Source organism: Notolepis coatsorum (genome assembly GCF_963971535.1).
Source record: "Notolepis coatsorum genome assembly, chromosome: 6".
In the NCBI taxonomy this organism is placed as follows: domain Eukaryota; kingdom Metazoa; phylum Chordata; class Actinopteri; order Aulopiformes; family Paralepididae; genus Notolepis; species Notolepis coatsorum.
The window spans coordinates 59577317-59602086 of NC_140170.1; positions in this window are offsets into that span (position 1 = coordinate 59577317).

Sequence of the window (24770 nt, forward strand, 5' to 3'; positions counted from 1 at the left end):
TAAAAGAAAGCTCTACTTTAATAGCGCAGTATATATACGCACTATGAACAAATAGTACCATTAGTGGTGCGGTAGACATATTCCTACGCGGAACTAGGACTTGTCCATACATGTTGAGTGGTACGATTGAACCTGGTCTGAGGGGTATGGCGACCTGGCACCAAGGTCTTGTCCAATGGTAGAATGGAGACTATTATGGGATGTTCAGTAGACTAGAAGGGATATCCAATGCATATTGTACAAGGAATATACAAGGGATATCAGGGGATATCAGGGGATATACAAATACAATTAAATATATATATATAAATAAATATATATATTCGGTTTAATCTGATCCTTCAGAACAGCCGCCCCCTAATTGGTCCCAACCCAATTAGTTAAGCAGAGACAGATTAACCGCACTGTCTACCACTCAAGGGTTCGCTGTAAGGGTCAGTCAACTCACAAAGTCATAGGGTCATGGTCATCATCGATTGTGTCTGGGAGTCGGGGCAGTTCTATGAGCCTCGCCACAGGACGGGTGTAAATGCGCCCCTGGACGAGTACTAGCTGCTCGGACCTTGCCATCGGCACCGGTGATCACTTTGCTTACGCGGCCAGCCGGCCACATAGCTCTGGGTAGTGACTGGTCAATAATCATGACGACTGTTCCTTCCGTCAAATTGTCTCTTTCTTTTACCCACTTCTGGCGGGTCTGTAGAGACGGTAGGTAGTGCAGTAGGAAACTGCTCCAAAACTTGTCGGCTAATACTTGGCTGTACCTCCACATTCGTCGGCCGTTCGCTTCTTCAGGCCGGTACATTGTCTGGGGTAACGCGGGATCTAGCCGCCCCATCAGGAGGGTGTTGGGGGTGACTGGGTCGACATCTGCTACATCACTGGAGACGTAACCGAGGGGCTTTGAGTTCAATACTCCCTCAATCTCCGTGAGGACTGTCATTAGGACTTCTTCCGCCACAGTCTGGGCCCCAAGTACTGCGTACAGGGCTGTCTTTATAGAACGTACTTCTCGTTCCCAAGTTCCACCGAAGTGGGGTGCGTTTGGGGGGTTGAATTGGAAGTCAATCTGGGCTGGAGCGAGGTGGGTCTTAAGTTCTGGGCCCATAGCTTGGAAGCTCTCCCTCAGCTCTCTTTCTCCGCCTTTGAAGTTTGTCCCGTGATCGGACAATAATGTAGACGGTTTCCCTTTCCGTGATGTGAATCTTCGGAAGGCCATAAGGAATGAGTCTGCGCTCATGGTCGGAAGGAGCTCGATATGTATCGCTCTGGTGGTCATGCATTTGAATACAATACCCCACCGCTTCTCGGTGCCTCTTCCTTTCTTTATGTGCAGCGGGCCAAAACAGTCCATGCCTGTTGAGTGGAATGGCTTGTCGCCGAGTCGGAGGCGACATGGAGGTAGGTCAGCCATCCGTGGTATGCTGGGCTGCGTGCGCCACTTTCGGCAGTCTAGACAGGTTCGCTGGAAGCGTCGCACCGCCTCTCTTCCTTGAAGTATCCAGTAACGACGTCTGATTTCCGCGAAGACTCTCTCTGCTCCTGCGTGGTGTACATCCTCGTCGTATTTCTTTATAATCAGCTCTGTGACCTTGTGTCGGCTGTTCAATACGATCGGGTACTTAATGTCATCCGGTAAATTGGGGGCTCTCCGCAGGCGACCACCCACTCTGATGAGGGTATGTGTGTCACTCTCGGGGGCCAGATGAATCAATCTGCTGTCTGATGGGACGGGCTTTCCTCCCTGTAGACAGTCTAGTTCATCGGGGAACGAGTCTCTCTGGGCTCGTTGCAGTAGAAGCAGTTCTGCTTCCTCGTAGTCAGCTGCTGACATCAGCGGGGGACTTAATCTCTGGGTGGTGCCGCAGGAATGTCCGTTGCTGCGCACTCTCTATGGTAATGCAATCGTCTATGTTGGGGTCTGCGGAGACAACAGTGCTCAATCCACAGAACATGGGTTTCTTATTCTCAGCCTCCTCGTCACTTGCTTCCCTCGGGGTGGGCGTGGGCCAATCTCCTTCCGGGAGCTTGAGGAATGCTGGTCTGTCACTTTAGATGTTATGACGGGTTAAGTCATCTAGGGACATTCCCCGGGTGATGACGTCAGCTGGGTTGTGTTTTGTATCAACATAGCGCCAGTTTGCTTCTCCGGTTAACTCTTGAATCTCAGTGACTCTGACTCCCACGAAGACTTTGTATTTGCATGAATCCGATTTGATCCAGGCGAGTACTGTCGTGGAATCTGACCACAGGATTGTTCTATGCACCGGAATGGTGAGCTCACGTTGGATGAGCGTGGCTAGATGCGCTCCTGCGAGGGCTGCGCAGAGCTCTAGACGTGGGATAGACTGTTGCTTGCGTGGGGCTATTCTCGAGCGGGCGAGGATGAATGCTGTGTAGATCTCTCCCCCCTCTTCTTGGGCCCACAAGTAGGCTACTGATCCGTAGGCGACCTCGGAGGCGTCACTGAAGACGTGTAGATCCATTTTACATGTCTCTGGCCTCACCGTGGGTGGGAAGTAGCTTCGGCGTATATTAACGCCTGGGAGTGAGTGGAGTTCCATCTCCCACTCTCTCCAGGTGGATTTAAGGTGTGCGGGAATGGGGTCGTCCCAGCCCTGGTCCTTGTCCCACAATGCTCGTACAATCATCTTTGCCCTGGTGGTGTACGGTAGTATACATCCTAACGGGTCATATTGTCGGGCGAGTGTTCTGTACACACTCCGTCTGGTGGTCGGTATTGCCGTCGACCTTCCCTGCTCCGTGGTCAGGGGTTTGTGTCTATAGTGGAGCGAATCTGTTTTGAAGCGCCACACTAGTCCTAGTGTCATCTCTTGGGCTTCTCCTGGGATTGTGGCCATCCAGGTCTCGCTGCTCGCTGCCTTGTCCTCGGAGGAGAGGCTGCGCAGTACGTGCGGATCGCTGCTGGCCCACTGCCTGAGATCAAAGCCGCCTTTGATCAGAGAGGCGCGGAGTTTAAGTAGGAGAGCCTCGGCTTCTTCCTGGGTCGAAACGCTTTGTAGACAGTTATCTACGTAGAAGCTGTTCTTCACACTGTGTCGGACCTCTTCGTCCGCTGCTGGGTCCTCTGCGACATGTCTCTGTAGTGCAAATGTAGCACAGCATGGGCTGCATGTAGTTCCGAAAGGGAGGACTTCCCATTGGTAGATGGCTGGGTGCTCATCTCCTGGCCTCTCTCTCCATAGGAACCGCAACAGGGGCTTGTCCTCCTCTACTAATCTCACCTGCAGGAACATCCCTTTGATATCCCCGCTGATAGCCACCTTGTCCTGGCGGAAGCGGAGTAGTACGCCTAGTAGGGAGGGGCCGAGTGTAGGACCGGGCAATAGCTCTTTATTCAGATTTTGGGATCCGATCTGGTAGCTGCAGTTAAACACGATGCGGTCTTTGCCGTTGTGATGAACCTTGTGGTGGGGCACGTACCACGATTCAGTCGTCTGGTCGGCCTCTTTAATGTCAATCTTTGTGACGTGTCCCGCTGTGATGAGCTTCTCAATCTCAGCGCGGTATACACTTTCTTGGGTGGGGTCCTTGGCTAAGCGCCGCTCTGTGTTTAGTAGGTACCGCTCTGTGGCGTCTTTCTTTGCGTGAAAGGTAGGCATGCCTTCCCGCCGCAGGAGTGGCGTGGCGTATCTCAACACGCCGCTGACTGGGACTCTCTTAGTTCCCGTCTCGAGGAGGTTAATGGCGTAGATGTCGTCTTTAGAGCGAATGTCTTTCTTTTCGTTCTTAAAGGGCATTTGTTCTAAGGTCCATAGCCTCTCTACATGCTGCAGGAGTGCGGTGTCTCCCTCTGTGACTCGGGAGTGGAGACAGCTAGTGGCTGTGGTTCGGTTGAGAGATTTGGCGAGTGGGCCTTGGAGAGTCCATCCTAGGCGGGTCTCGACTGCTGCAGGACAGCCTCTGGGTCCGGTATGAACCCGGTCTATCGGGACAATGAGGTCTGCATGGTCGGAGCCTATCAACAGTGTCGGGGTAGCACCGTCTATGAGTGGGATCGGTAGCTTGCGTAGATGTACATATTTCTCCATCAGCTTGGCTACGGGGTATGTGTACCGCGAGAGTCCTATTTCTTGGCTGGTGAAAGCGTCTGTAATCCTGTACCGTCGCTCGGGCTGGCCGCTTGCTGCGATAGAGAATGAGACATTCTCGCCCTTTATCGTTTTCAAATCTCTTCTTATTGTCCGAATTGTCATTTGGTTTTCGCTCCCCCGCAGCCCTAGCTGGGCCGCAGCGGACGCGAGCAGAAGGGTCTTCTCTGACCCGTCATCAAGGACGGCGTAAGTGTCCATGACTTTATTCTGGTAGCTCAATGTCACACGGACTACCTTTAAGAGCACTCTGGCTCCGCTGCTGCTGGCGGGGTCGATGTACATGACGCTTGCTTTGCTGCTTGATGGTGCGGGTGGAGGCCGCCGTCTGTTACTGTCGTGGAGTATGTCCAGATGGGCTCCATCGCACCGACTGCACTTTTTCTTTAAGCGGCATTCGGCTGCCATGTGTGATCGCGCACAGCGAAAACAGCGTCTGTTGGACTTTATCCATTGACTCGCTTCCTCCGCATTCATCTTGGGGAATGAGTCACATTGTGACAGCCAGTGTTCTTTCTCACAGTAGGGGCACACTATCTTCCACTTCTCCTTTCTTGAGGGGGTACTGTGGCTCCTACTGCTTGGCACTGACTCCGATTGGTGCATGACAGTCACCGATCTTCTTCCATCATTTAGTCTCCTGGTTCCTTCTCTGGAGCCAGGGGTGCTCCGTCCGAATGTATCTAGCCGTAAGCTGCTGACTTCTCTCGCCAGGAAGTCGGCTAGATCGAGGAGGTTCGGTTCGGGGCCATTAGGGTCTCGGTGGTCTCTCTGCCGCCTAGAGCGCTCCTGTCGGGCGGGCGGTAGCTTCTCCAAGATCCTCTCTACATTTGAGTTGGCGTATAGTTCATGCCTACCCTTTTCCCTCTGCGCTCCCAGCATCCCTACCAGGGACTGCACTCTGATGGACAGGTCGTCCAGTGCTCGATTGTCTGTTGCTGGGGGTAGGCGGTCGATGTGCCTGATCTCCTGGATCACGTAATCCCATATACGTCCATATCTCTGGTCCAACGCTACCAGCGCTGCGGTGTATGGGGTCGTGGAAGTGGCGTAGGCGAGCGCTATGTTGTGCGCGCGGGGTACCTTTAAATGCTTCAGTAGTATCGCATATTTATGGCGTTCATCAATGACATCCACCAACATTGTCTCCAGACACATGCGGAGCTCCGTATACTGGGCCCGGTTCTCCTGGGTGAAGTCTGGTACCATAGGTGTGCTAATGTATGACGCGGATTGTTGATACATCGGCGAGCGTTGGGGGAGAGGCCTCCTAGGCGAGTCTCCTCGTGCTCCTTGGCGTGGGCTGGTACCGGCTGTGTACCATGGCCCGCTGGTCCAGGTGCTGTTCCTCGGTGCGGGTCGTGCGTCGTGCTCACCCGTGAATAGCGTCGGGGGTCTGTAGCGCAGCTCCGCGGGGGTATAGCCTGGGCTGTACTGGACCTCCTGGTCCGGTAGAGTACTGTGCTGTCGTCGGGCGTGGTTCTCCTCCTCTTCCTCTTCGTCTTCCGTTAGGTCATCCAGGGCTTGTAGTCTCTGATTTAGCCTCTCCGCAGTGTATGCTGCTCCTTCCCGGTGGCTGGGTCTCGCTTGGACCGGTTGGGGAAGGGGGTCTGCGGGGGGTATAAACCTCGTCTGTTGGTCAAGTTCAGGGTCGCTTACTCGGCTAGGGGATGCCGCCCTGGAGTGATGTCTAGACGAGTTCCTGGAGCCTCTGGTGGAGGGAGGGGGTGTTGTCCTTCTGATCAGCTGTTCTATTAGTTGCGCTTGTGCTCTGTCGCGCTCGGCTTCGCGCTTGGTGAGATCCGATTCTCTCTGGGCACCGGTGGCGGCGCGCTGGGCGTCGGCCCGGTCTCTTGCCATATTCTCTTCCATCTGAATGCGTCTTATTTCCAGGCGTATGTGCTCTTCTTCGCTCCGTTGCTGTATCTGCAATCGATCGCGTTCACCCTGGAGTCTATCGCGTTCAGTAGAGGCTTTCAGGCTGACGAGGAATGCCTGCTGTAGTGTCCTCTCTGCCTCGCTGGGAGAAGACGGTTGTATAGGGGAGCCGTCCCTTGGGGTACTCCGTGCGGAGTCTTGGAGCTCTATCTCCACGGTGCTCTCCTCATCTTCTTCCGTGCCGAGTTCTCTCTCGGTAGTGTTGTCTTCCTCCCGGGACTCGTCGGGGACTACTTCTTCGGTATTGGCGGGGTGTAAAGTCATGTCTGGTTCCCCCTGGTCCCCACCGTGAGCTGGGTCAGTTACGTTAGAATCCATAGGGGCCTCTATGGTCGGGGTAGCCTGGTCGTTAGGGTTAGACATAATTTTACTTTCTAGTTTTACCGCGTTTACTGTTGGTAGAAGACTAGGTTGTTGACTGACAGCGTAAGCCTCTAGGTACTGAGGGAGCTGTCGTTTGCGCCGCGGGCGTTGTTGGTTAGGAGGATCGTTTCGTGGAGTGTTCATCATAGGCCATTTTAATATTAATAACACTATATTAATATTACACTGATTACCCTCCGGCTCGAAGGACCAATTGTAACTGAGGGGTACAATTCCCTGACTGTATTGTTAGATATGATACTTACTACCACTACCTCTTGTACTTTAGACTCTGGCCACCCAGTACTAGGTATAAATAATTATGATAAACACTCCCACCTGATGAAACGGATCCAACACAAATGTACCAAGTCGAAAGTCTGCGTTTAATAATAATACATAGCAAAAGGTATGTACAACGATCACTTAATTACATTTATGATTTGAAATAGTATGCACTTTTATGGCAAATGAGTATTCGTAGGTAGATCAATATCGAATGTCCAATCTCTGATTGCGCAGGAAGCAAATATACAACCTGGAATATTTAGGGAACAATAGCAATGATACTTGAATGATTATATAGCTGGATACACTAGGGGAAGGTTCCGACTGCTTGTAGGACAGCTGGAGGGGGGGGGGTAGAGTCTGGCTGTATCCCGTCTGGCCGAGGGTATCCTGGGAGAGCCCACAGTCGTGCGACCCGGTGCCCAGCGATCCTCGATCCACAGATGAAAGCAGTTGGACTCTCTGTGGCCGGCGTCCTCCGGTCCACGATGGAGAGATGTGAGGCGACCTCGTCGTGTAGAGCGTCTTCTCACCTGTCGTCCTCTCCGGGGGGGGTATTTCCAACACACCGCAGTGTTGGCCTTTATCCATAGAATAATCAAAGTACTCAAAGCATAATCCAAGCCGGGGAAGGCTAGCCGTCGTCGGTAGAATAATCCAATATACAGGTCCACTCGCTCTTTGGCCTGGAGCTCCTCGGGTGCAGCTTCACGTGGGGTCAACCACCCTGGATAAGCGTCCAGCTGATGCCCGAAACGATGGGGGTGCTGATTACTATAGAACTCTTACCGCACGAGGCACTACATATGAATAGACTATTATTAGCTTAATAGAATACGTCCAACTCGACGATATAGTGCCAAATATGACTATTCAAATATTAATATACACGATGTCTCAATGCCGATACTGGGCCGAATTGGCCTTACTGCCCACACGTGGTTCGCGGGGAGGCTTTTGCGTCTGTCGCTCTGTTGGAGGGTAAGGAACTGGACTAAAAGAAAGCTCTACTTTAATAGCGCAGTATATATACGCACTATGAACAAATAGTACCATTAGTGGTGCGGTAGACATATTCCTACGCGGAACTAGGACTTGTCCATACATGTTGAGCGGTACGATTGAACCTGGTCTGAGGGGTATGGCAACCTGGCACCAAGGTCTCGTCCAATGGTAGAATGGAGACTATTATGGGATGTTCAGTAGACTAGAAGGGATATCCAATGCATATTGTACAAGGAATATACAAGGGATATCAGGGGATATCAGGGGATATACAAATACAATTAAATATATATATATAAATAAATATATATATTCGGTTTAATCTGATCCTTCAGAACAGACGCTGTTACCGATGTGCGCGCAGTCACATGGCAGCCGATTGCCGCTTAAAGAAGAGGTGTAGTCGGTGTGACGGAGCCCACCTAGATGTCCTACACGACAGTAACAGAAGAAAGCCTGCACCCTCAAGCAGCACAAAGGCAAGTGTTATGTACATTGACCCCGCCAGCAGCGGGGGCGCCCGGGTGCTCTTAAAGGTGGTCCGCGTAACACTGAGTTACCAAGATAAGGTCATGGACACTTACGCCGTCCTTGACGACGGGTCAGAGAAGACCCTTCTCCTCGCGTCCGCTGCGGCCCAGCTGGGGCTGCGGGGGAGCGAAAACCAGATGACGATTCGGACAATAAGAAGAGATCTAAAGACGATAAAGGGCGAGAATGTCTCCTTCACTATCGCAGCAAGCGGGCAGCCAGAGAGACGGTATAGGATTACTAATGCTTTCACCAGCCAAGAAATAGGCCTGTCGCAGTACACCTACCCCATCGCCAAGCTGATGGATAAATATGTGCACCTGCGTCAACTACCTATACCGCTCATAGACGGTGCCACCCCGACCCTGCTGATAGGCTCCGACCATGCAGACCTCATCGTCCCGATAGACCGGGTCCACACAGGGCCCAGAGGCTGTCCTGCAGCAGTCGAGACCCGCCTAGGATGGACATTACAAGGCCCCCTCGCTAAGTCTCTTAACCGAACAGCAGCCACTAACTGCCTCCACTCCAGAGTGACAGAAGAAGACACCACCCTCCTACAGCATGTCGAGAGGCTATGGACACTAGAGACAATGCCCTTTAAGAGTGAAAAGAAAGACATTCGTTCCAAGGAAGACATCTACGCTATAGCCCTCCTCGAGCAGGGGACAAAGAGAGTCAAAGTCAACGGAGTGATGAGATACGCAACTCCACTCCTGAGGCGAGAGGGTATGCCTACCTTCCACGCCCCAAAAGAAGCGACGGAGCGGTATCTATTGAACACAGAGCGGCGCCTAGCCAGAGACCCCGCTCAAGAGACTGTGTACCGCGCTGAGATTAACAAGCTAATCACAGCGGGACACATAAAGAAAATTGACATTAAAGAGGCCGATCAGACGACCGAATCATGGTACGTGCCGCACCACAAAGTCCACCACAACGGCAAGGATCGTATTGTGTTCAACTGCAGCTACCAGATCGGATCACAAAATCTGAATAAAGAGCTCTTGCCCGGCCCAACACTCGGCCCCTCTCTACTAGGCGTGTTACTACGTTTCCGCCAAGACAAGGTGGCCATCAGCGGCGACATCAAAGGGATGTTCCTGCAGGTGAGACTAGTGGAGGAGGACAAGCCCCTGCTGCGGTTCCTATGGAGAGAGAGGATCGGGGATGAGCAACCAGCCATCTATCAATGGGAAGTCCTCCCTTTCGGAACCACATGCAGCCCATGCTGTGCTATGTTTGCACTGCAAAAACACATCGCAGAGGACCCAGCAGCTGATGAAGAGGTCCGACAAAGTGTAGGAAATAGTTTCTACGGGGACAACTGTCTGCAAAGCGTCTTGACGCCAGAAGAAGCCGAGGCCCTTCTACTCAAGCTCCGCGCCTCCCTGATCAAAGGCGGCTTTGATCTCAGGCAGTGGGCCAGCAGCGACCCGCAAGTATTGCGCAGCCTCTCCTCCGAGGACAAGGCAGCAAGCAGCTAGACCTGGATGGCGACCATCCCAGGAGAAGCCCAAGAAATGACATTAGGACTAGTCTGGCGCTTCAAAACAGACTCGCTCCATTATAAACACACACCCCTGACCAAGGAGCAGGGAAGGTCGACTGCACTACCGACCACCAGACGGAGTGTATACAGAACACTCGCCAGACAATATGACCCGTTGGGATGTATTCTACCTTACACCACCAGGGCAAAGATGATTGTAAGAGCGTTATGGGACAAGGACCAGGGCTGGGACGACCCCATACCCGAACACCTTGCATCCACATCGAGAGAGTGGGAGACGGAACTCAGCTCACTCCCAGGTGTCAACATATGCCGCAGCTACTTCCCACCCACAGTGAGGCCGGAGACGTGCCAGATGGACCTGCACGTCTTCAGCGACGCCTCCGAAGTAGCCTACGGTTCGGTGGCCTACTTGCGTGCCCGAGAGGAGGGAGGAGAAATACATACTGCTTTCATCCTGGCTCGCTCAAGAATAGCCCCACGAAAGCAACAATCTATCCCGCATCTGGAGCTCTGCGCAGCCCTAGCAGGAGCGCAACTCGCCACGTTAATCCAACGTGAACTCACCATTCCGGTGCAAAGAACAATCTTGTGGTCAGACTCCACGACAGTACTCACATGGATCCGGTCTGATTCGTGCAGATACAAGGTCTTCGTGGGAGTCAGAGTCACAGAGATTCAAGATTTAACAGAAGTAGCAAGCTGGAGGTATGTGGACACAAAACACAACCCAGCTGACGTCATCACCCGGGGAATGTCCCTGGATGACCTCACCCGTCACAACCTATACAGTGACGGGCCAGAGTTCCTCAAGCTCCCGGAAGAAGAGTGGCCTACACCCACCCCACGGGAAGCGAGTAAAGAGGAGGCCGAAAACAAGAAATCTATGTTCTGTGGATTGAACACACTCGTCTCCACAGACCCCGACATAGACGATTGCCTCACCCTAGAGAGTGCGCAGCTAAAGACATTCCTGTGGCACCACCCAGAGGTTCAGCTCACTACTGACATTACAGCAGCTGACTACGAAGAAGCAGAACTTCTTCTACTACAACGAGCCCAGAGAGACTCGTTCCCCGATGAGCTAGACTGTCTACAGGGAGCAAAGCCCGTCCCATCAGACAGCAGACTGCTCCACCTAGCCCCCGAGAGCGACGCCCATGGTCTCATCAGAGTGGGTGGTCGTCTGCGGAGAGCTCCAGACTTACCGGATGACGTCAAGTACCCGATAGTCTTAAACAGCCGACACAAGGTCACAGAGCTGATCATAAAGAAATACGACGAGGATGTGCATCACGCCGGGGCAGAGAGAGTCTTCGCGGAGATCAGACGTCGTTATTGGATACTGCAAGGGAGAGAAGCAGTGCGGCGCTTCCAGCGAACCTGTCTAGACTGTCGTAAGTGGCGAGCGCAGCCCAGTATACCCCGGATGGCTGACCTACCTCCCTGTCGCCTCCGACTCGGCGACAAGCCTTTTCACTCCACCGGTATGGACTGTTTCGGCCCGCTGTATATAAAGAAAGGAAGAGGAACCGAGAAGCGGTGGGGCATTGTATTCAAATGCATGACCACCCGAGCGATGCATATAGAACTCCTTCCAACCATGAGCACAGACTCATTCCTTATGGCCTTCCGAAGATTCACATCGCGGAAAGGCAAACCGTCTATATTATTGTCTGATCACGGGACAAACTTCAAAGGCGGAGAAAGAGAGCTGAGAGAGAGCTTCCAAGCTATGGGCCCAGAACTTAAGACCCACCTCGCTCCATCCCAGATTGACTTCCAGTTTAATCCCCCGAACGCACCTCACTTCGGTGGAACTTGGGAACGAGAAGTACGTTCAATAAAGACAGCCCTGTACGCCGTGCTTGGGGCCCAGACCGTGGCGGAAGAAGTCCTAATGACAGTCCTCACGGAGATCGAGGGAGTATTGAACTCAAAGCCCCTCGGTTACGTCTCAAGTGATGTAGCAGATGTCGACCCAGTCACCCCCAACACACTCTTGATGGAGCGGCTGGACCCCGCGCTACCACAGACAATGTACAGGCCTGAAGAAGCGAACGGCCGAAGAATGTGGAGGTACAGTCAAGTATTGGCTGACAAGTTTTGGAACAGCTTCCTACTCCACTATCTACCGTCTCTACAGACCCGCCAGAAATGGGTGAAAGAGAGAGACAATTTGACAGAAGGAACAGTCGTCATGATTATCGACCAGTCACTACCCCGAGCTATGTGGCCGGCTGGCCGCGTAAGCAAAGTGATCACCGGTGCCGACGGAAAGGTCCGAGCAGCCGAAGTGCTCGTCCAAGGACGGATCTACACCCGACCCGTGGCGAGGCTAATAGAACTGCCAAGGCTCCCCGATACTATCGATGACGACCATGACCCATGACTTTGTGAACTGCCCGACCCCTCACAACAGACATTGAGTAGTGGACAGTGCGGTTAATCTGTCTCTGCTTAGCTAATTAGGTGGGACTAATTAGGAGGCGGCTGTTACAAAGGATCAGATTAAACCGAATATATATATTTATTGATTGATATATATTGCATAGTATTTGTATATCGTTTGATATCCCTTGTATATTCCTTGTACATATACACGGAATTACCCTTTAGCCTATTACAGACCATAATATTTCATTCTCCTATTGGACAGCGGTCCACAGGCGCCGGGGCCATGCCTCCAGAGTCAGGTTCAAAGCCACCGTCAAGACATGTCTGTACATGCCCGGCCTTGCCCAGGGATACGAGACAGAAATGAGGTTGGCACTAGATTGTTCGCCGTGCATATAAATATGGCGCAGGTGAATACAGAAGTAGAGTTACCCAATAAGTTGAAGCCTCACCCACGATACTCCGTGCGGTGAAGTATGGCCTGTTTGGCCCCAAATAGAGCATTGAGACCGCGTGCGAATTAATAACTGAATTGTCAGAGTTTGGCGCTATACCGTCGAGTGCGACATATTTCTATTAAGTCAGTAATAGTCTATTTGTGTATAGTGTATCGTGCGGCTAAAGTTCTACAGTGACCAGCATCACCAACGCTTCCTCGTACCAGCTAGAGTGCTTATCCAGGCTGGGCTGCTTTCATGGCGCTTTCACCCGAGGAGACCTAGACGAGAACCGTGTGGACATGTACACTGGATTAATCTACCCGACGACTACATAGCCCTTTGCGGCTGGATTATATTTGTTTTGGTCCTGTGATTTATGGAGCGGAGAATCGCCGACGCCTACACGTGTTGGATTTACCCTGTGAGGAGACCAGTCGAGTCTGCGCCTCAGAGAGCCTGGGGCCGGCTAGCTTTCTTCACTGTGGAGCGACAGTCTACGGAGAACAGCTGTATTCGTCTGTGGATCAAGAGACTATTGCACCGTCTCCTGTACTTGGAGTCTCCTTAGTCATCGTTGACCAGACTCTCTACTACCGACAGATCCTCTACCCCTGCTGGCTTACAACCGGGGGGACCCTTCCAGTATCTCCCGCTATATATTACTAGTGTACCATAGATATAATTCCCTAAGATTCAGGTTGTATAATTACCTCCTGCGTAACCAGAGAATGGACATTCATTATTGATTTGCCTACGCACATTCCTTTGCCTTATAAGCGCATCCAAAGTAAAATACAGAGAAGTATATTATGTACCTTTTGCTGCAATAAATACTTGATTACACCTTTGTGTGGAACCGATTCATTGTGGGAAGTGTTCATCATATTTATATATCATGTACTGTATGGCCAGTAATTAAAGTACATAAAGCGGTAGTGGTTTAATGATACCATACTTATCAATACAGTCAGGGAATTGTACCCCTCAGTTACAGTAACGGACACAATATTTCTGAAAATATGGCTTGGGTTTAAGAGATTAAAAGTATAATCTGTAATGTTCTTAAACAGTGACTTCTAGGCAAAAGAGCCCTGCTTGATACTGCACTTAGATTACCTTTCTTTGATGTTTGGGTTGGAAGAGTGAGTTGAAGGGGTTGTTATTGTCTGTATGTATTCAGCATGAATAATGCTACTGTATTGGTCACACTAACTACCCCCATTCAGCCTTAGTACTTTAATTGTTCCCTGCTATATACATGTTTATAGGGTACTTCAGTCTTATCATATTGACTTTTCAATTGCAAACCTATCATGAAGTGGATGTGGCCACTGTATCTCACTTGCTATACAAATGCTTATTACGTATGACTGGCCATTGGCTCTGGTATTTCCATTGTCACTGTATAGTTTAATGTGTAAATTGTTTGGGGGTAGGCAGGGAGGGGCACTGGGGTGCAGAGTCAAATAAAAATGTCAATATTTTGAAATATATTGTGAATTACATTAACCAATATAAAATACATCATGTCAACATTTGATGTTTTGAAAATCTTGAAATCACACATGTAAAACAATATGACATCACCTGACAAATGTTTTTGTAATCCAAGAATGGCAGTTTGTCAACAGCCAACTGATGGTCAATAATAAAACGTTGATTCTTGTTTCTCACGTTAAACGTGAGCACTAGTCTTAGTTTAGTCTGATTTTAATTTGTATGTTTCGACTCTATGTTTGACATGGAATAAATAAAATCAATACATTTCCTAAAGACACATAATTAAAAGTCCCATTGAGGATTATGTCTGATTTGGAACCTGAAATATGGCAATTTAATTATATTTTCAATATTTAAAAAAAAAAAAAAAATTGGGATAAATGATAACCCAGTAGGCTATCTTGTAAGAGAGAGAGAAGATTTAAATAATTTAATAATAAATAAGTACAATATGTATAAATATAACTCAAATATATACAAGTGCATATACAGTGAGTATACAAAGTGTAGTCTTGGATGAGCAGAGGAGGAAATATCAGTTTGATGGAGGAGGTGTCTATTGTTCTTCTTATTGGCAGTTCCAATCAGATAATGTTAGCATTATTTTCCTTCAGTTCATTACAATTGACTCAGACACAATATTTCTGAAAATGTGGCTCAGGCTTAAGAGGTTAAAAGTATAATCTGTAATGTTATTAAACATTGATCTCTAGGCAAAAGAGCCCTGCTTGATACTACACTTAGATTACTTTTCTCAGAAGTGTGGGTTGGAAGAGAGTGGGAGTTGAAGGGGTTGTTATTACCTGTATGTATTCACCATGAATAATGTTACTGTATTTGTCACACTAACTACCCCCCTTCAGCCTGAGTACTTTAATTGTTCCCTGCTATATATATACATAAATGTTTATAGGGTACTTCAGTCTCATAATATTGACTTTTCAATTGGAAATCTATCATGGGATGGCCGTGGCCAAGCAAGACAGTCAGGTATGCATATCTCATTAGTGGCTTGCTACTATCTTGGTTCTGAACATGGTCTGGGGACCACCAGGGGTCCTTGAGGTTTTTCCAGAACAATGAAGAATAGTTTAATTTCACTATTGTTCCAAGCAGATAATGTTAGCATTATTTTCCTTTTGTTCATTACAATTTACTCAAGCATAGTAACAGACACAATATTTCTGAAAATATGGCTCGGCTTAAAAGGTTAAAAGTATAATCTGTAATGTTATTATACATTGACCTCTAGGCAAAAGAGCCCTGCTTGATACTGCACTTAAATTACTTTTATCAGATGTGTTAGTTGGAAGAGAATGGGAGTTGAAGGGGTTGTTATTGTCTGTATTCAACATGAATAATGCTACTGTATTTGTCACAATAACTACCCCCATTCAGCCTTGGTACTTTAATTGTTCCCTGCTATATACATGTTTATAGGGTACTTCAGTCTCATAATATTGACTTAATAATTAATAATTTTTGAAACTTTGACATTTTTACTAATGTACCTGTTGAAACTTTGTGACAGTTGTACTAATGTACTTGTAAAACGTATATCGGTTGGTTCTAAAGACAAACACCAACTTCTAAAGAGTGGAACATGGCGTGTTTTGCTGTGTCTAAAACAGTCAACTTTGAATGGAAGTTTGTATATTTTTATTATTCTATGTGTTGTTTATTTCCTCTTTGTGTGAGTAAACACCAAGCTAACATCCTCGTATGTGTGACATACTTGGTGAATAAACCTTCTGGTTCTGACACTTGCTCCTTTAAGCTAGCCTTCACTCCTTATCTCTATTATGGAAAGTGATGGTTATGATTTTCTATTTACTATGTTGTTGTTGATGGTAGTCCTTTCTCAGCACAAATCATACAGTTCTTCATTCTAGCTCTGACTACTTAGCCACCAACCAATGCAATGTCAATGGGGTCAAGCTCCTGTCTGTACAAGCTGACTGAAGCTCACTGAAATCTACTTTGTCTGCACTGTGGAGTAGATTTCAGTTGTCTTCAGTCAGCTTGTATCGAAAGTAGCTTGACCACATTGGTGTGTGGCTAACTAGCCAGAGCTAGTAGGAACAGCTTTGATTGTGTTGAGAAAGAACTCACTCTACTGATTCAACATCATCATTATGATTCAACATCATCAATAATAAGTAAGAAATTAGGGAGAGAGAAGCTGCCTATTCTTAGTAGGCCCTACACAATGGTGGAACAAACTTCCCACCACAGTTAGGACAGCAGAAACCTGACCAATCTTTTGCAGTCGACTAAAAACACACTTCTTTAATCAATATCTGAAATAAATGAATAAATAACCGGCTTAATGAATAATTACCAGTCAAACACATGGTTCCTACTAAAACGCTCATTGGTTGTTTGGTCTTGTAACCCGATATTGGAAGCTCGTAATAGGTCAAGTAGGGTGTCAAGCGGCGGCCATTTTAGCTTTCCAACAATGTGTTGGTTGATCGGCAAAAACACAGCCCGAAGCCGACAGACGACAAGGGCAAATTGCTCTGACGTGCGCACACATGTGTGACGGCCCGCCCTTGGGCCATCCAATGGATAATATGTAGCCTACTTTTTTTTTTTTATATAAAATATTTTTATTTATTTAAATTTGTATACACAAAACAAGACAAACACAATACAGTAATAATAAGACCTCACAATACCACAATAATAATAACAATAATGACATTAGCAATAATAAAAATACTAAATACAGAACATAAAAAATCAACTTATACTATTACAGACAAACTATTACCACAAAATACACCACAAAAGACATATGTACATTTGTATACCCATACATTATTGAGTTGTGAGCCTTGTACACATACAATTAAATTTACAAAAACCTGCCATTTGACTATCAATAAAGTTGACATGTAATCTCTTGAATCACTGAACTATTTACATGTGTTACGGTCCAACTGGTAGAGAGTTTGAGCTGGGTATTTGTAGACGGATGATTAGTTGATAGCTGGCAGCCATGGATGCTTGGGGCCTGACTCCACACCAGGTTCCAATCCTGTAATTGCCACTCATACTCACACACAGATGGCGAGGAACTAGGAGACAGGGGACATGACAACATGTTGGAGAGCTTGAATGTCAACCTCTGCTGGTAGACAACTAGATTATGTTGTAACTGACAACGTTTTAGTAAACCAACAATGAGAGACCAACTGAAACTGTGTATAGTTCTGATAATTTAACGGAAGAAGAAAGGGAAGGGAGAGAGTTAACAGTGGATAGGTTTGGAGGAAATGTAGAATTTGGTGAAGATGGAGAGGATAGGGTATTAAATACAACATTTACAGTGCATGAAATGAATAGAGCTCTAAGGAAAGTAGGGAAAACAACGCCAGGTAGAGACAGTATTTGTTACTCTATGTTGGAGAAATTGAGTGATATATCCAAAGAAGTGGTACTGAGGTTGTTTAATAAAGTATGGTCTGAAGGGGAGATTCCTGAAGTGTGGAAGCAGTCAGTCATCATTCCAATTAGAAAGCCTGGTAAGGATGCAAAATACCCTATAGTAATTATAGGCCCATAGCATTAACATCTCAAATGGGGAAGCTGATGGAAAGGATGATTAATGACAGACTGGTATACTGGCTGGAAACGAGAGGATTATTGTATAGTTATAAGTGGATTTAGGAAAGGGAGAGGGACGATGGACCCTGCTGTTGCTCTTGAAGACGCCATTAGGAAAGCACAGTTAAATAAGGAGTCAGTTATTGCTGTGTTTTTTTTTATATTGAAAAGGCCTATGATATGGTTTGGAGACAGGGCCTTAATTATTATTAAGCTTCATCAAATGGGAATCAAAGGTAGAATGCTTAAATAGATAAATAATTTTCTGTCTGATAGGAATATAGTGGTAAGAATTAATGGTGTGTTTAGTAAGGAATATATAGTTGAGAATGGTACTCCACAAGGAAGTATTATTAGTCCAGTGATATTTGCGATAATGATTAATGATGTTTTTAAGAACTTGGAAGGATCCATTAAGGTAGCACTGTTTGCAGATGATGGGGCTATATGGAAAAGGGGGAGGAATCTCAACTATATAGTACGTAAAATGCAAGAAGCAGTAAATGAGGTAAAAAGGTGGTTGCTAGAGTGGGGTTTTAGATTGTCAATTGACAAAACAAAAACAATATTTTTCTCAAAGAGAAGTATTCCCCAAGAGCTAAATATATCAATTGGTGATCAAATCTTGGAAAGGGTAGAACAGTTTAAATATCTTGGTGTGTGGTTTGATAAAAGACTAACATGGTCTTTACATATAAGTAAGATGGTAGACAAATGCAAAAAAGTACTGAATGTGATGAGATGTTTGAGAGGGCTGGATTGGGGAGCTAGTAGAAATGCGATGAGAACAATCTATATTAGCCTCATCAGATCACTAATAGATTATGGTTGTATTATTTATAGGTCTGCAGCAAAAACTAATTTAAATAAATTGGATGTAATCCAGAGTAAAGCGTTGAGATTGTGTTGTGGGGCTATGAAAACTACGTCAGTTGCAGCACTCTAAGTGGAGATGGGAGAAATGCCCCTGCATATTAGAAGAGATCAGTTGGCACTAGTGTATTGGGCCAATCTTAGAGGTCATAAGGATGATCATATTAGCAAAAATTTACTAGTGCAGTGCCAGGAAAAAGAGAAGGCGCAGCTAGAAAGTTTTGGGTGGATTATATAATCAAAAGCTAGAGAGATGGGCATTCTGGAAATGAGTGTGTGTCCAACAGTCTGTTTCCCAGCAGTTCCTCTGTGGTTGATGGGTACCCCTGTTGTTGATATAGACCTATTGGAGTTAAAGGAGAGAGAGGAAATGAGCAGTCATATGGTGGAGAGTCATATCAGGTTAAAATATGGAGAAAGACTGGTGGCTTATACACATGCGTCTAAGATGGAGTCAAGCAGAGTGGGTGCGGCATTTACAATCCCAAGTCTTAGAATTTCAAAAAAAGAGAGATTGAGTGACAGTCTAGCAGTATATACAGCAGAACTAGTAGCTATAATGATAGCGTTATCATGGATAGAGGAGAATAGGCCTAAGAGTGAGGTTTTAATTGCGTCAGACTCAATGTCTTCCTTGATAAGTATTCAAGATGTTGTGTCCCAGTCAAGGCTGGACATTGTGCTGGAAATAGTGCAGATGGTAGACAGACTTCGGCGCTCAGGTATCATGGTTGCCTTTTTGTGGGTTCCGGCCCATATAGGAGTTTGAGGGAATGAGTTGGCGGATAAGTTGGCCAAAAAAGCTTGTGAATTTCCTAGAGTTACAATGAATATACAGAGTAGTAAGGCTGAAATCCAAAGTATAGTCAAACTAAAGGTTAAGGAAAAATGGAAAGTCATGTGGGATAATGAGAGGTTAGGGAGATGGTTTTATGGGGTGCAAAAAAGGGTGGGTTGGAGTAGGGCTACTAGTAGAAACAAGCAAGAAGAGGATGTGTTTACAAGAATGAGGTTGGGACATACAGGGTTGAACAGTACGTTAGTAAAGTTAAAAAAGCATATTAATGGACAATGTGAGTGCAGTGTTAGTCAAGAAACGGTAGAACATGTTGTAGAACAGTGTACATTATATCAAAGGCAAAGAACAGTTCTTATTAGGAATTCGCAGAGGGAAAAGATAGCACTTAAAATAGTTGACATATTGCAAAGAAATTCTGGAGAAGTTTGTATGGCGAGTTTATTTAATTTTTTGAGAACAACAGGTTTATTTTATAGGATTTAGAACATCCAGATCCACACTCCTTATCAGTAGATGGCGGTAATGCTCATCGAAAGTGATTGCCAACCGCCAATAAAATAGAAAAGAAGAAGAAGACCAACTGAAACTAGAAAATGCAGCTGAAAGTAAGTGTTACTATATGTAACTGGTAGGACCCTGTGGCTTAGAGCAGACTGCTGTGGGAGGATATATGAGGAAGTGTGATCCAATGAGATTTCCCAAAGTCACGTTTGTCCATGTGGCCGTTGTTGAATCCTGTGGAAGAACTTGAGGTAGGAATAGTGTGCTTGCCTTTTGTTTATGGCTTTTTGTCAAACATTCAAGATCTATACACTCCTCATGTGGCTTCTATGATTTAGAATTTCAATTTACTGTTAAGCATGTATTCTAGACTTACCTGTTGGTGGAGCAGAATCAAGCAAACCATACGTCCTACTTACCTGGTGATACACTTACTTGTGAAATGCTTACCTGGTGATATACTTACCTGGTGATATACTTACCTGGTGATACACTTACCTGGTGATACACTTACCTAATGATGTACTTACCTGGTGAAATACTTACCTAATAATATACTTACCTGGTGATATACTTACCTGCATATACAGCAGAACCGAGTCAGGTAGGAAGTTAAACAAACGTTTTAGGTTGATCTATTTGTCTTTCCAAGTGTCTTTTTAATGATGTTTGCTTGTATGTATTGAATAATCAACTTATGCTTTTTAGAGTTACCTGTGATGCATCAGAAACCTGATCCGTGATCAGCAGAAAAGCCACTGTTTTTCCTCCATAGAAAACCCTCTTTTAATATGTTTTAGTTTGCGTTTTTAAGCACCCCCCCTTCCCAACCCAGTGTGTAATTTATATTTAAGTGTGCAGTGTATATTTAAGTGGATAGTATATTTAAGTGGGCAGTGTATAGCAAACCGTCTATATTATTGTCTGATCACGGGACAAACTTCAAAGGCGGAGAAAGAGAGCTGAGAGAGAGCTTCCAAGCTATGGGCCCAGAACTTAAGACCCACCTCGCTCCATCCCAGATTGACTTCCAGTTTAATCCCCCGAACGCACCTCACTTCGGTGGAACTTGGGAACGAGAAGTACGTTCAATAAAGACAGCCCTGTACGCCGTGCTTGGGGCCCAGACCGTGGCGGAAGAAGTCCTAATGACAGTCCTCACGGAGATCGAGGGAGTATTGAACTCAAAGCCCCTCGGTTACGTCTCAAGTGATGTAGCAGATGTCGACCCAGTCACCCCCAACACACTCTTGATGGAGCGGCTGGACCCCGCGCTACCACAGACAATGTACAGGCCTGAAGAAGCGAACGGCCGAAGAATGTGGAGGTACAGTCAAGTATTGGCTGACAAGTTTTGGAACAGCTTCCTACTCCACTATCTACCGTCTCTACAGACCCGCCAGAAATGGGTGAAAGAGAGAGACAATTTGACAGAAGGAACAGTCGTCATGATTATCGACCAGTCACTACCCCGAGCTATGTGGCCGGCTGGCCGCGTAAGCAAAGTGATCACCGGTGCCGACGGAAAGGTCCGAGCAGCCGAAGTGCTCGTCCAAGGACGGATCTACACCCGACCCGTGGCGAGGCTAATAGAACTGCCAAGGCTCCCCGATACTATCGATGACGACCATGACCCATGACTTTGTGAACTGCCCGACCCCTCACAACAGACATTGAGTAGTGGACAGTGCGGTTAATCTGTCTCTGCTTAGCTAATTAGGTGGGACTAATTAGGAGGCGGCTGTTACAAAGGATCAGATTAAACCGAATATATATATTTATTGATTGATATATATTGCATAGTATTTGTATATCGTTTGATATCCCTTGTATATTCCTTGTACATATACACGGAATGACCCTTTAGCCTATTACAGACCATAATATTTCATTCTCCTATTGGACAGCGGTCCACAGGCGCCGGGGCCGTGCCTCCAGAGTCAGGTTCAAAGCCACCGTCAAGACATGTCTGTACATGCCCGGCCTTGCCCAGGGATACGAGACAGAAATGAGGTTGGCACTAGATTGTTCGCCGTGCATATAAATATGGCGCAGGTGAATACAGAAGTAGAGTTACCCAATAAGTTGAAGCCTCACCCACGATACTCCGTGCGGTGAAGTATGGCCTGTTTGGCCCCAAATAGAGCATTGAGACCGCGTGCGAATTAATAACTGAATTGTCAGAGTTTGGCGCTATACCGTCGAGTGCGACATATTTCTATTAAGTCAGTAATAGTCTATTTGTGTATAGTGTATCGTGCGGCTAAAGTTCTACAGTGACCAGCATCACCAACGCTTCCTCGTACCAGCTAGAGTGCTTATCCAGGCTGGGCTGCTTTCATGGCGCTTTCACCCGAGGAGACCTAGACGAGAACCGTGTGGACATGTACACTGGATTAATCTACCCGACGACTACATAGCCCTTTGCGGCTGGATTATATTTGTTTTGGTCCTGTGATTTATGGAACGGAGAATCGCCGACGCCTACACGTGTTGGATTTACCCTGTGAGGAGACCAGTCGAGTCTGCGCCTCAGAGAGCCTGGGGCCGGCTAGCTTTCTTCACTGTGGAGCGACAGTCTACGGAGAACAGCTGTATTCGTCTGTGGATCAAGAGACTATTGCACCGTCTCCTGTACTTGGAGTCTCCTTAGTCATCGTTGACCAGACTCTCTACTACCGACAGATCCTCTACCCCTGCTGGCTTACAACCGGGGGGACCCTTCCAGTATCTCCCGCTATATATTACTAGTGTACCATAGATATAATTCCCTAAGATTCAGGTTGTATAATTACCTCCTGCGTAACCAGAGAATGGACATTCATTATTGATTTGCCTACGCACATTCCTTTGCCTTATAAGCGCATCCAAAGTAAAATACAGAGAAGTATATTATGTACCTTTTGCTGCAATAAATACTTGATTACACCTTTGTGTGGAACCGATTCATTGTGGGAAGTGTTCATCATATTTATATATCATGTACTGTATGGCCAGTAATTAAAGTACATAAAGCGGTAGTGGTTTAATGATACCATACTTATCAATACAGTCAGGGAATTGTACCCCTCAGTTACAGTAACGGACACAATATTTCTGAAAATATGGCTTGGGTTTAAGAGATTAAAAGTATAATCTGTAATGTTCTTAAACAGTGACTTCTAGGCAAAAGAGCCCTGCTTGATACTGCACTTAGATTACCTTTCTTTGATGTTTGGGTTGGAAGAGTGAGTTGAAGGGGTTGTTATTGTCTGTATGTATTCAGCATGAATAATGCTACTGTATTGGTCACACTAACTACCCCCATTCAGCCTTAGTACTTTAATTGTTCCCTGCTATATACATGTTTATAGGGTACTTCAGTCTTATCATATTGACTTTTCAATTGCAAACCTATCATGAAGTGGATGTGGCCACTGTATCTCACTTGCTATACAAATGCTTATTACGTATGACTGGCCATTGGCTCTGGTATTTCCATTGTCACTGTATAGTTTAATGTGTAAATTGTTTGGGGGTAGGCAGGGAGGGGCACTGGGGTGCAGAGTCAAATAAAAATGTCAATATTTTGAAATATATTGTGAATTACATTAACCAATATAAAATACATCATGTCAACATTTGATGTTTTGAAAATCTTGAAATCACACATGTAAAACAATATGACATCACCTGACAAATGTTTTTGTAATCCAAGAATGGCAGTTTGTCAACAGCCAACTGATGGTCAATAATAAAACGTTGATTCTTGTTTCTCACGTTAAACGTGAGCACTAGTCTTAGTTTAGTCTGATTTTAATTTGTATGCTTCGACTCTATGTTTGACATGGAATAAATAAAATCAATACATTTCCTAAAGACACATAATTAAAAGTCCCATTGAGGATTATGTCTGATTTGGAACCTGAAATATGGCAATTTAATTATATTTTCAATATTTAAAAAAAAAAAAAAAAATTGGGATAAATGATAACCCAGTAGGCTATCTTGTAAGAGAGAGAGAAGATTTAAATAATTTAATAATAAATAAGTACAATATGTATAAATATAACTCAAATATATACAAGTGCATATACAGTGAGTATACAAAGTGTAGTCTTGGATGAGCAGAGGAGGAAATATCAGTTTGATGGAGGAGGTGTCTATTGTTCTTCTTATTGGCAGTTCCAATCAGATAATGTTAGCATTATTTTCCTTCAGTTCATTACAATTGACTCAGACACAATATTTCTGAAAATGTGGCTCAGGCTTAAGAGGTTAAAAGTATAATCTGTAATGTTATTAAACATTGATCTCTAGGCAAAAGAGCCCTGCTTGATACTACACTTAGATTACTTTTCTCAGAAGTGTGGGTTGGAAGAGAGTGGGAGTTGAAGGGGTTGTTATTACCTGTATGTATTCACCATGAATAATGTTACTGTATTTGTCACACTAACTACCCCCCTTCAGCCTGAGTACTTTAATTGTTCCCTGCTATATATATACATAAATGTTTATAGGGTACTTCAGTCTCATAATATTGACTTTTCAATTGGAAATCTATCATGGGATGGCCGTGGCCAAGCAAGACAGTCAGGTATGCATATCTCATTAGTGGCTTGCTACTATCTTGGTTCTGAACATGGTCTGGGGACCACCAGGGGTCCTTGAGGTTTTTCCAGAACAATGAAGAATAGTTTAATTTCACTATTGTTCCAAGCAGATAATGTTAGCATTATTTTCCTTTTGTTCATTACAATTTACTCAAGCATAGTAACAGACACAATATTTCTGAAAATATGGCTCGGCTTAAAAGGTTAAAAGTATAATCTGTAATGTTATTATACATTGACCTCTAGGCAAAAGAGCCCTGCTTGATACTGCACTTAAATTACTTTTATCAGATGTGTTAGTTGGAA